Genomic DNA, 14,101 nt, shown 5'->3' on the forward strand with positions numbered 1-14,101 from the left:
CTTTATTGGACGAACAAAAAAAGCTCCAGAGAGCCACATTCCAGAGAGTAATGTCCTCTGTGTGGGTGGAGAATCTGTAATCTTCCAAACTAATATTTATCTAAATTGCCTGGATGACACAATGATGACATGAACATGCTAAAAATACAAGAAATAAAAATCTTGAAAAAGATATATAAAGCACCTAATTTGCATAGGTCATTCAGTGCAGCCAGTAACATTAGTCACCACTTCTTGAAAGAAACAGATTTATGAACTAAACTCAATGAGAATTAGACAAGAGGTGGCACCAAAACTACTAAAAGGTAAGCTAGCATTAGACTAACCTTGCTAAAGCAGGTGATCTGGATGCAGCCTGCGGTGCCAACCCTCATTCACTGACCAGGAGAATCACGCAACTGGCACTTTTCACACGTCCGCTCTATTGCGCAATGCAAAGAAAACATATAACTCATATAATCGCAGTGTGAAAACTGGACACTGACAACACACGGGCAGACGAGACAGAGCAGGCAGCACAGCATAGCAGCATCACATAGACGTTTCTCAAAAGCATAAAGCTTTTTGTGTGGCTTTAATGGACAAAAGTGGACAATGACATTTGAATCTACCTAATACAGACCTGTGCTGGTGGGTGTTTCTTTACTTAATCCAAGAGGAAGTTATTTGGTGTAAAAATAACAAAATATCTTTTAAATTAAAGTTTACACCCCCACTACCCCACTAATTACAAATCTCTCCAAGCTTGTCCCCTGTTTTAAAAGATAAGCAAGGCACCCGTTCTGATTTTTAATCATAATTGTTGACTAGACTTTATATCTATTGTTTTGAACTAAATAGGATTCATGCATCTTAACACTGCTCACCCTGCAAGTCCTCTTTCAGGCCTCTCTCCTTGTCATCAGAATCAAAATAAGATTGTTAATTCACGTCAGCACATGTGAATCAAAGGAATAATTGTGAAAGATATGCCTCGCGATCGAAACATCCAATCGATAATCATAATGGCTACACAAAAGACTCTGGATTTTTCTGATGAAGAGAAAGCGCACAGCGTGATAAAGCTGTTCTCTATGAGGAAAGCGGTATATTCCACAAACTAACCCAAGATCAGTTCCGAGTGTACCCCGCCTCTCACCTAATGTACTCCTTGACCATAAGCAGGGCAGCTGGATATTGAAAAGACATGACAGATCTAGGCATGATCCAAAAAAAATGCCAATCAATAATTTTGGCTTTGATAAATTAAAAAAGATTGACATTTTCAAGAATGCTAATATTATCAATGTGTTATTATCAGCATAGTAAAGGCTCTAGATATGGGTGTTGGAAGACGAGACTACACAGGTTCTTTATCTTATCAAGGGATCATGTAAGGATCATGAGTGGCAGCTCCATCATTAACGTAGCTTAATAATTTGCTAATACACACCTACTGTGTTCTCACACACAGCAGGATTACAGCCAGCCACTCTATGATACTATTATCACATATTATCACACGCGTGCATCAGATTTCACACCTAATCCATGAATCCCAGCGTGCGTACACATCATTACAGCCATCGATTTGACATCATAATGAATTATAAACTGGAAGAGTAGAGGCCTCCATTTGGCTGCTTCAGTTTATTGACATAAATGTAGGGGCAGCAGCTCAACACTCAGTTAGCCATTATCTTCTGGCTGTCAATTGGCTTTTGAATGATGAAATATCTGCATCAGACAAATACAAGGTAATTGGAATCTATACCACAGAGACGTGAAAAGAAAATCATGCTCTTCCTCTTCAATGGATTATTGAAAAATGTCAGAGCCGCCATCTTTTCAGCATCGACAAATGCTAATGGCCTCTTTAAAATGAGTCTGTCTTTATCTGTCTTTAGATGCATAACCTGCACCAGACATCAGACACACATGCATCTGAAAGATGTGTTTCGGGGAGAAACTTCAAAATGATGCCCCAACAGCAATCCAACCATTTCACAGCAGACAGCAAGTTCTCCATACGGCTTGTCTATATTCATAGACACACTGCTGTACTTTTTGAACTGCAATCTGAAAAATATCATTCCCTGTCATTTCCTTCACCGTAGGAGAGAAATCACACACGCTCACCGGCATACACACACACACACACACACACATTTAGTGTTTAAGACCGATACGCAGAGAGGAACATGGATCACTTTTAGTCTGCCGTAGAAACAAATTACAGCATCTTATGGTTCCCAGCTAAGCATTAATACAAAATAGCGCAGTGCTGGATTTCAAAGGGTCGGCTTCAAATTATAGAAAACATACTCAGGCTGTTCCCTCCAGTGGTATCTCTCCATGCACATTGCTTTGGATTACTTTGTCCAGATCTAAAGATATGTGCTTCCATGACGAAATGGTGGAGGTGAATGAAATAGTGCTGCTCGCAGTATTGAAATATTATATTTAGAAAATTCAACAGCAGCTTTTGTTAGCAGAGTGCTTTGTTCTTTGAAACTGCACTGCAGTTCCATTTTGGCTAAAAGAACCCACATTTATTTAGTTGTCTGTCTTAAAAAACAATCTTTCAGTCATTTCGATGAACTGAAATTTTAAGCATGAGTTAAGGGTGTTCTTTTCTTTTTACCTAGATTAATATATACTGTCTTTTAATATTGTTGCCATAGTGGAAAATAACATGAATGCATCATCTTGGCACCATCATGGTACACTACAACTGACATAATGTTTATTGAAACACTTTTAGGCAGTTTGGAGTTTGGAGTCAGACAGCAGCTTTTACTCCACTGCTCTCACACTGATCCATTAGTGCCTAGCAATGTTCTGGTGACAGAACAGCTGGCAAGTTGAATATTGCCGCTTTTCTTTTTTTCTTAGGTTTTTAATAATAGATAAGGGTTGTTAAACTGCAAATATTCTCAGCACTGCCTTGACATGACTGCACACAGCCGGCCGAGGACAGATGAAGAGACTTAATCAATTCTTTTTTTTTTTTTTTTCCACCTCCAACATTAATTCAAAACACAGAGAGTTAAGTCTGTGGCTGCTGCTAGCGCATATATGAGGGGAGAGCCTGGACCGGCTATAAAATACCAACAGGGCTGGTGTTAATGTGATGTGTGGGGATGATATTTTCCTCTGAAAGAGTCTCCCAAGTCTATGTCAAGGCAGCATACGTAAGAGACCATAATGCGGTTTAGTCAAGGCGTGCTGCATCGTGAGAAGAGGGTTGACTCGTCTTTTGCAGGTGGGAAAACTTGATTCAAATATTAGGTCTCTGAGCTACGACACATATTCCCCCAGACCAAGGTGTTTTTGGTTGAATGCAGAAAGACATTTTGGGAGGGAGGTGTGGAGAGACAAAAAAAAGATGACAAAGTAAAATATCAGCTAAATGGATCACTGAAAATGGGTTTTTACAGTAATAGACTATCAGGGTAAGTCCATCAAGTCATGCCCTCAACATCCAATAAAAAAAACAAATCTTCTGACTGAATTTTTATTTAAGGGAGAACCATTTCTTAAAATGCACTGGTCTTAAAAGTATATTCAGTAATCTGTTCCCAGCAGAAAAACAGAGATTTTAAAAAGAACAATGATATAGAAAAACATCATTGTTTTTTCTATTAAACGTGTCACAGTTCCACAACAAATGACCAGCGCATCATCCAAACACATGTTCACAGAATGAGTGATAATTCCCCAGACTGCAAATTCTGAGAAATTCTGCTTTTGTTCACAAAATCAAACAGCGGATGAGTGACTGGCAGTAAAAATGACTAATGCCCGGGCTGCTGGGACATGGGTGAAACCTGCTGCGGTGAGTATAAATCCTAAGATCGGCAACCAAACACACATCAGTGGAATACAGGCGGGACACGGCCTGATACTGTGACAGCAGCTAGGAGAAGTGATTGACAGCCAGCGAACAGATGAGGGATGAAACCCATCAACAGCAGTTTCAGATGTTTTATTCAACACACAGCAGCACAAAGGACACACCATGATAACACAGCGTGTGCACCCTTTGTATTAAAGGATGAATATTAAAAAGTATAGCCTGCAGGGAGTGTATATCCTACCGAACGTCCCCACATGAAATAGTCCGTGTTTGCAGGGCAGAAGTGAGAACGAGCAAGTTATGATGAGAAATTGACAAAGCCACCTCTCTCCTTCCTTGAAATAAAATTGTAAAGTCTCTGGACTGGACAACAGAGAATAAAACCAGGAGACAGAGAGAAATATATAAATAAGAAGTCAAAGGAAAATTAAAGAAAAATGGATAGAATACATAATGTTACTATGCTTGCGTCTTCTGTTTATGCTTTAATAAAAAAGATCAGATATCCACAGAGCTTGGTGACACATTCATTCAAATATCCGTTTCTTATATTAAAGTTAGTCACATTTATTCCTTTATATATCTCCTTAAATATTTTTTTTATAATCAATGAGTCACATAACTAACGGCAATTATCCTGAAGCTGGGAATCAACAGTCCAATTTGCGGCTTTCAACTCATTCTTTGATCCATATTGTTTAGTCCCAATGGCTTATGGCATATTCTGACACGATAAGCAGTGTAAGGAGGACAGGATGACTCTAATTGCATACTCCTGTTGCTTTGTGTCTGCTGGATGTGGAACCACTTGTCTGTCCCCTAGCAGGAGGACACTTCACACACTACAGTGAAGAAGAAAGACAGGGCAGAATGTAAAGAGAATTTGCAGGTATTTGCTTTAATCGTCATAGAGCGTAGGTTTCAAGAGAAGGTCCCACGCTTGATCACACCAAACAATGAGGCACTTTGCCCTATTGTCCCTGCGTTGTACGTTTACTCCCAATAATGGTTTGTTTGTTCGGCTCGAAAACCAGGTCCAAGCCGAGTCTTCCTCCACATCTGCCCTTCTGTCCTTTCACCTTCTGATCTTTCATTCTCTGATTATTTCTCCACAAACAACCCAAAGGGTCGTCACACACCAAGGCGACGGTCTGCTGGCTCGGGCAGTCAATAAGCGCGTGTGACTCTAGTTTCTGCAGTACGTACTTGTGCTCTCCCATTGCCACTACTGTTCTTCTGACGGAGGCTTTTTGGTAAGAAAAATCACTCCGACTGGTTGATCAGGCTGGTAAATCAGTGCACAAGATGCAAGAAAAGTAAGAAAATCGCCAAGGGTACAACTAGAATGTTCTGTTCAATTCAATTCAACAATTCAGTTCAATTTCATTTTATTTATATAGTGCCAATAACAGTACAAATTAGCTATATAGAACCCAGATCCTGAAACCTGAGGTTCTTGTCTTTTCACAAATTTATCTCATCTCAACATTCCAACTTCCAAGACCAACTGATCGCCACGATTAACAAAAAGCCAGCTCTGTATGACAGTTTGTTGCTCTTTGAAGCCTTCCAGCTAATAGCAGCTCATCTGGTTTCTCCTTGTAAATGACAACTTGAATACAGACTACTCCCTCCAGCCGGTATGGAAAGTTATCTCTTTTCACACGGGTACAGATCATTTGTGCTGGCTGGCCAATAGTCTGCAGAATGTTCAAATGCAGACACATTCAATCATTTTCTCACGGGGGGCTGGGTGAGAGGCGGGGTACACCCTGGACGGGTCTCCAGTCTATCTCAGGGCTAACACAGAGAGACAGACAACCATTCACACTCACATGCACACCTACGACCAATTTAGAATCACCAATGAACCTAATGAGCATGTCTTTGGACGGTGGGAGGAAGCTGGAGTACCCGACACACATCACCAAAACAATTATTACATTTGTGGATGATACAGCCGTGGTGGGTCTGATCACCAAGAACGATGAGTCTGCATCCAGAGAGGATGCACAGAGACTGACATAGTGGCGTCACAGAAAACAACATAACTCTTAACATCAAGAAGACGGAGACAGAGTGGAGAGGGTCTCTGTTTTTTTTTACTCTGAGCACCCACATCTCAGCAGACCTTTCATAGACAACTAACAAACTTCAAGGAACATTAACAGCTGCTGATGTCCTTCAAGAGTGTCCTGACACACAGCGTCCTGGTGTAGTATAGGACCAGCTCTGCAGCAGAAAAGAAAGTACTGCAGAGTCACAAAAACTGCCCTGAAGATCACAAACACACACCTACCTGCCCTGGATGATGTCTTCGACTCCCGTTGCCTGTAAAAAGTTAACAATATCCTGAAGGACCAATATGAACGTGTACACCACCTGTTTGAACTGCTGCCCTCCGGAAAACGCTATGGGTCTATTAAAGCACACACTTTTCACAGACTTATGAAAAGCTTTTACCCACACTGGAAACTGCGCTGGAAGTCCGCCTCTAAAGGTCAATGCACCATGTGTCACAAACTCTATTTATTTTGCGGCTTAAGCAACATGACATAATGTAATTTCTGATGCATGGCTCTCAGGGCTTGTTTAAAATCCATATGCGGTGAAGTGTGATTAAGTTATCCTATCTTCTCTTAAATGATCTTATTTAAAAAGTAATGACAGTCTCAATCAGTTACAAGTGGTGCAGTACAGCTTTGCAAATCAAGTTCGTGAACGGTGTGACGAGTGATCGTCACAGCAAGACAGTTATTCATTCATTCATCCTCTGTCACAGTAAGACAAATAACATAAAAGTAAGAACTGTGGATACTTTTGATTAACTACCTTCTCTTTAAGCTTTGCACTAACCCTAACTTAAATAATAAATGCTGAACTGATGAAAACCTATGAGTGACCTTAACCCTAAAACCAACTTCTGTTCTCAAATTGGCCCAGACATTCTTTTTGTGAACCTCAACAGCATCATTAACCTCAGCGTGCTCTAACGCATGCACTGAAAATGTCCCTGTCACAGTCAATCTAACTCTGACTGCAAGCAAAACCACTGCTCTCACTTTATTATTCATAACCTCCATCACCAAAAGCACACACACTCACAGTAAGGTTAGACCCCTTCCATATGTGGATTGCAAGCCTTGCCTGTCCAAACACATATCTTGGCACATTAGAGGCTAGGCTTGATAAACAAGCAGGACTTCCAAGTACACTGCGTGTTCCTCCACCACTTACACAGGGCCGGTATAGTGGTATCGTGTTGAGATCTGCTGTCTCCAGAGCACAGACATGCTCCGCTATCTCTGTCGACAGCTTCATGTCTGCTCAGATTCTGCTTTAAAACTTCTAATCACTGCCGAGACATTCTTGGCCTATTGCATAAAAAGGGCCTGTAGCAGCTTCACAGACACTTTTAAGCTACAGAACACCTCTATCAGTATTCTCTGTTTGAGTCTGCTCCGTGCGAATGAGGAGAATTTGTGGAGAAGATTTGTAGCCGTAAATAAGCTCCATGAAGACGAGGATTGCTCAGAGGAAACGGAATTGAGAGCAGTTAAGATGCTGGCAGATGCTGCCCCCATTGAAACGGACATTAAGACATATTATATTTCAATGTAGAATTACTACTTCCATCTTTACGCATTCAACACACATACCCTTTCTAGGCTTAAAAGAGTCAAAACTACTGTATCAAAACATAGATTGTGTTCATCTATCTGTTAATGGCATGGCTCAGACTATGTCTTATTCAGACCTAGTAAACTGACACTGATGTTTTACATTCATGACAGTGCATGAATGAGCTGCATGCTCATGCCATATCTGGCATATGATGCACAAGACGTAGAGAGAAAGAGTGAGAGAACAAAAAGAGTTTTCTCAAAGGCAACAACAGTTGGATTTTAAAACTTATTTTGCCACTGTAGCCATAATTACCATATGAGTGTGTGGGAGCATTACACATTTAATAAAGTGTTCTAGAAGTCAGTACATTCCTCTCGGTGTGTTTTAACGTGTGCAGCTACAGTCTTAAATTCATTCAGCTCAAACGTGTACCATGTTGACAGTGAAATATTACGACCTACTAAATTGTGGTTGTGGCTTTTCAAAATGACCAGGCTGCTAATTCAGACATCAGACTGACATAGATTGCTGTCCATAACAAAACACAATGTTATAGCAAGCTGCCAGTAATAACTAAGCCAGGCTAGACATGGAGGAAAAAAAATGTCAGCCAGCTCCAGCACCTAAAAATAAAAGCAACATGTACACGTGGTGAACAGGTGCCAGTTTGTGGCATTGAAATCTTTTTATTTCTGTTGTTCTATTTAGCAATGCGCCAACAGCATGTATCCTCCTATATGTACGGGATATATTTTGAAGTTATTTCTTTTCCTGTGATGACGGGGAACTCAATTCCAGTGAATCAAAAACCGGACGAACAAAAATTCCATTGGGTTTTTACTCCACTACACCCTTTTTTCAGGGCTTTGATCTAAATTGAACCCTTGAGATCCAAACAAAACATGATCTGGAGTGTGTGGCTGCGGTGTGGGATTTTAAACTGCTGTATTTAAGGTTCAGCAGCTGCAGTGGCGCGTGGACTCGCAGGTAGACGTGGATGTCTGTATTTTGTCGGATCGAATTACATAAATCCAAAAAAATAACACAACACCTGTCTGTCATACTGCCAGGGCAGTTCCTAGAATCAATTTACGCCCACTTATTCATGCAAGTCCCTGTTTTCTGTCATTAATTATTTAATTAATTAAGATCAGGGACCAGGTGGATTGGAGGTTGAAGTTTAGCTGACCCAGCTCCTGTTGTAGCAAGTACAGGCACGAAAGCAACTGTTCAAAACAATTACACAGCCCATTAAGGAGTCGATGGATGGGTCAAACAAAAAAAAGAAGGAAATAAGATGACCAGATTCTATCTGGGCCACCTCATCTATTAATACAGAGTTATTATTTTCCAAAGCATGGCAGAGGAGAAAGTAGAAATCCGACAGCAGTTTGCAGCCAACAGAACTGGCTGGAGGGGAAAGAAATTTTCCTCTTTCAATAGAGGCTAGAGAGCTGATGGTTTCCTCAAGTAAACTGTGGCCTTTGGCTGCCAGCCCAGTCATACACGGTGGCAGCTCTCAGCCAGTTCTTCCCACTGCATATATGTCCCTGACTGAATGTGTGTGTGTGTGGAAACTCCAACCTACCCTGGAAAGTAAATGCTTTTTCTCAGCCAAGAGTAGTGGTCTTCACTTTGGAATGACTTCAACACACGGAATCCAAGAAATACCAAGGGTTTAGGGCACACTGTATCTGTTTGTGTGGGTTTCTGCTGTGTGGCTGCAGAGGTCCCTCAGTCACTTTTCCGTGCCTACTAAAGGTGCTGTTAGATTTTTTAAAGCAAAAAGCACATGTCACTTTCACTTCACTGGTAACTAAACAGCAGTATTTGCTTCATTCATGTAGCATGCCAATATTCATAGTATTTCCTTTTATTCTTTTATATTTCTTTTTATATTTTGAATTATGAATTTGTCAATCATATTACTACTACTTCAAACTAGGTTTAAAGCTGCATTCATTTAGTTTCTGCCACAAGGGGGCGACATAACAATCTAATAACATACCTGCTTGTTCTAAACTCCATGAATTGAGTGTTAATGTGATACATTCAAACTCTAAAATAAAATCATAGTAGGCTATGAAGAAAATGCATGCATGAAATGAAATACAATTATATTCACAACAAAATCAAACTGTATTTCTCTGTGATCTTGTATTTATACAGCACTTTTCTACCCAGTGGTACTCAAAGCGCTTCACAGTCACAGTGACACATCTATCCACTTGTTCACACAAATACTGACACATTCACACACCAGCGCCACACACCAAGCAACTCTGGGTTCTGTCAGCTCAGGGACCATGTACCGGGGCTTGAACCGGTTTGTGAACAACCCGCTCTACATAGATCTAGAAGATTGCGCTCTATTGTTGTAGTTGTAATAAATACTTAGGTACAGGTGAGCAGCTTAGTGTGCTGTTTGAGGTAGCGGCCACCAGGAAACTGATGAATTTCCATGAATTTTCCAGGATTATCTATTATTAAATTGGTTGCTTTAAAGAATTCAACCTGATTTTGATCCTGTTTCCACCTGTTGTCATCATTATATCATTGTATCTAGATGAGGAAAAACAGCCAGGCCACATTTTAAGAGAAGATCACAGCCAGGAGTGAATTTAATCTGTAGAATATGAATACATTCATCCACCAACTTCATCATTTAATCCCACTTCCTTATGCTATCTCAAGATGTCCGTCAATAAGCCACAGATGACTCCCTCCTCCGGTATTACATCAAGAGGCTCAACAAATTGTTATAACATGCAAGATGGTCATGTGACAGACAGAGAGAAGCTAATCTAGGTATGGTTACCACCTCATAGGATATACCTTATAAGGTCATTGGAGTCAGTGCAGCTACAGGGCCCCTGAAATGTAACCTGTAGATAACGTCTGCTGCCTGAGTCTGACCCTTAACTTGCTGAGCATCCCTCAAGAAAAACATGCATTGCTTCCCGGGACCTGGGATTAGGGCTGCTTCTAGTAAACTGGCCTTCCAAGAAGAACAATTAGCCATCTGAGCCCTAGGTGCACTGAAACGCCACATATTTTCATTCGATCGACTTGCCCTCCCAGCTTAACATAGTAATTAAGACGGGAGAAAAATAGGAGGTGAAGTATTAGAGAGGCACTTAGTCTGCATTGAAAGAAGGCCGGGTTGAATGGATGAATAAAACATCAGACTTTAAAGGGAGAAAACTTTGTTGTTGTCTGGTTTTTCTTTTTTCTAGTTTCCAACAGCTAGTCAGCGCAGTAAAATCACAGCCAAATGTCACAGTAGCTGATAGACCGAGTCTGTCTACAGCAGCTGAACTCAGACCAGTCGCAGCGTATCAGACACAACAGAGCAGCTGCAGATTCATAACTGATGGAACCTATAATAAGAATAAGCTGTATGTAGACTCTGACGGTGCGCCACCCCCCCCCACCCCACTCTCTCTACCCCACTCTCTCTACCCCACTCTCTCTCTCTCTCTCGTAACCTGTTGGAAGGAGGCTGGAGAGCACGCTGCACACTCATACGCACACACAGATGTTGCTAAAGCTTGCACATTTACAGGTCTACTTTAGATGAAAGAAAATGTGACTACACCTTAGCTACTGTAATCCTTGTTCCAGCTTCACACCACCGCAGCAGACAGTTCTCTGGTATATTTTCATTTTCATTTTTACACACCTTCACATTTTCCACCAACACAACACCTCACAACCTGTTCCTGCTAGCACCGACTCTTATTTTAGCATCTGCTGGTTGTGTAACCTTCATTTTTTCTGCGGCGCAGGTCACTCAGACACATTTCTTTTCCGCGCAAGAATGCCAACCTGCTCATTATCATCACTGCCACCCTTCCCCGTTCTGCTCCTACACCTAGTCTTTGTTACGGAGCTATTCAACACCTCACCACCGTGTCATCCTCTTTGGAGGACACTGAAGGTGATAAGTGAACACGGTAAGGCAGTAGTCAACCACAGACAGCTCTGAGGCTCATGAATTCATCAATCCAAGCCAAGTTTTCATATAATTTCCAAATTTTGCACTCAAGAACAAGGAAAAGACAGTGAGGACTATAAGGCATTAGGCCGGTAAGCATCTCAGTAAGTTTAACAGTCTGAATAGAAGACATCAAGACATTAGAAATACTGTGCTGGGCAACTGCGAAGGTAAAAATCTAGAATTAAACTGAACTGATTTTTAGATGCTAAGACAATGCATTGTTGTAAAAATGCTTTAAACTAATACAACAGATTAATATCATGCACTTACATCTGGCTGTATGATTTGTGGAGGGATCACTGCCCAACATTCCACACAGAAATGACCCTTTACTGAACTTCTAAGACTGACATGGACATTTTTTGATAGAGTCTGTTTTAATTGTTCAATTTAACTGTACAAGTTCAGTTATGGAGGTAGATTACATTTACAGAAAATAAATTTTGTGAAGTTTAGATAGAAAATGTGTAGAGGAAAGTTTAGGGTTGAAGCGAATGTTGGCATCGACCTTATAAAATTCTGCTTAAGGCACTGATTGATGCAGCTGATGCGGCATCCCTGCACATACTGTGCAGGAAGAGGGGCACTAACCTGTTGGAAGGAGGCTGGAGAGCACACTGCACTTGTTCCCTCTGGAAGAGACCAGCAGCACGGGACTGCCTCCGAACAGTGCGCACCATTCACAGTGTTGAGTGCAGGAGAAAGGAAACGTGCAGAAACCAGTTTTTGGTCCAAGAGAATATGTTTTTCTTTAATACATATCGCAGTCTTTACTAATGCATGTCTAGATGTAGCGTGTCGCTCTGCCCGCAAACACCAAGGTGCGTTCTGGCAGCATCTCGAGGCAAAGCAGCGCTACCTTCTCTGTCTCCTCACAGAAGCGGTGATCCTCAGCAGACATAGCCTACTTTATTTACAGTGGATTGGAATGCAGTTACAGCTGCACGCACGGTCTAACCACTGCGACGTGAAGTGGTGAAGTGTTTGTTAAAGACAGGAGAATTTGCGCAAATGCGCTGGAAACGATGCGGTGAAATCAGCGCGAACTGTCCGGGGAGTCCACTTACCTTTGCCCCTAAAGTCGTGGCAGGACAGGGTCCAAACACGCTGGCAAGACGCGACCCTCTTCAGTGACAACGCGTTATGAAGTGTGCGTCCTCGCTATACGCGCAGACACCACATTGACAAGGGTCCGCTCATGCACACCTGTGGATCTTAGCGGCCAAATGACGCCCCCGATGTGCCCACTCTGAACGCAGGCGACCTCAACATCAACACACACGCAACATACCCACGCCCCTAAAAGAGGTATTAAAGAGTCCACAGAGACCTACCGACCTGTAGCTTATAATCCAGGTGCAGCCAAAGTCCGGGCGCAGCTCAGAGCAGTGCAGTGATGGAGCAGAGCGCTGTTCATGTGTCAGCCGGTGTCTGAGCGCGGAGACACGGCCATCCCCTGTCCGAGGCGCACGGTGGAGCGCCGCCTCTATTTACTCCTGCTGGAGGGAGGGAACGCCCACTGTGCGTGCGTGTGTGGTGGGTGTGTGTGTATGTGTCTGTGTGTGATTATAGGCCATTCATCATGTTGTGGGCACTGAATCTTCATACAAAGGGACATTGTGGGGTCCAGTGTAACTTTTGGAAACAAAAGGCAAAAGTAAATAGTAACATTTTACCATAAAAGACTCGATTTAAAGTTAGAATAGAGTCAGTTCTAGGTCAAGTAAACAATATGGTTATGGTCTCCATAAAATGAATGGATGTCAATGTAATGTCCCATAAAGTGGTGGATTTGTGTGTCAGTGAGCCAATGGCAGCATGAAGGGCTTTTGGAGGAAGCTGATCTTTGGAACAGTAAACCTCTCCAGAAGCGTGTGGGAGCTGAATGGAGCGCGGTGTGAGTCCACAGCAGCAGCAGCGGCAGCAGCTCTCACGGTTTGTCTTCTTCTACACTGACTGCTGCTTTCTGAGCTCTGCCGGGGGGACACTGTTTCAAAACGCTCCCCGCATCTGTGGTAGCAAAAAAAGTGTTGCGCCAGTGTTGCTCTGAATCCATGAAACTACCACAGTGTCAGTAATGACTGGCAGTAGAAAGCATTCAGCTGCATATTTCCGAACAATGGTTCTCTGCTTTCAGCTGCAACATACTATAGGTGACTGAATTAATGATGTCTCATATGCCCAGTCTGCAGTAAGCAAATATTCCATTTAGGGTGCTTCTGATAGACCTGCAGATGTAAGGTCGACTGATAGTTCTGCGTAACAACCTCGTGGAGTCTTGACAACCAGAGCAGATCTGTTCCTGGCCAACTAAGTCATCTCACAGAAAGTGAAAATGTCGGTTTGTAATAAAAAACAACTGTACCACAACAGATTACATGCTTACATGTATACACACACACACACACACATAGACGACAGCCTCATCTCTATGCCACACAAACTCCTTTTTCACCATGACCCGAAAACCAAACATTTTTTAAAATATTTCTCATATCCACTTCTTTATCCACAGGTACTAAACTACATGACTCAGTTATTGAATCTAATGCAATGCTGTACCTTTAATTCTAACTTACAAGGCTAGGCATTATGAGCCTAACACACAAATCAATTGATATCTGCCAAGCTCATGG

The 14,101-nt window shown here is 42.0% G+C and overlaps 1 protein-coding gene across 1 annotated transcript in view; it reads right to left on the reverse strand.

Moving 5' to 3' along the window:
• The window catches only part of cemip (cell migration inducing hyaluronidase 1), a 131,108-nt gene extending 117,393 nt beyond the window's left edge, over nucleotides 1-13,715 (reverse strand). The window contains exon 1 of the mRNA XM_084541268.1: nucleotides 12,804-13,715. The gene's annotated coding sequence lies outside the window, so the exon portion shown is untranslated. The remainder of the gene's footprint in view (nucleotides 1-12,803) is intronic.
• Between the last annotated feature and the right edge of the window lie 386 nt (nucleotides 13,716-14,101).

The sequence above is a fragment of the Chelon labrosus genome, assembly GCF_963514085.1.
Source record: "Chelon labrosus genome assembly, chromosome: 3".
NCBI classification, from domain to species: domain Eukaryota; kingdom Metazoa; phylum Chordata; class Actinopteri; order Mugiliformes; family Mugilidae; genus Chelon; species Chelon labrosus.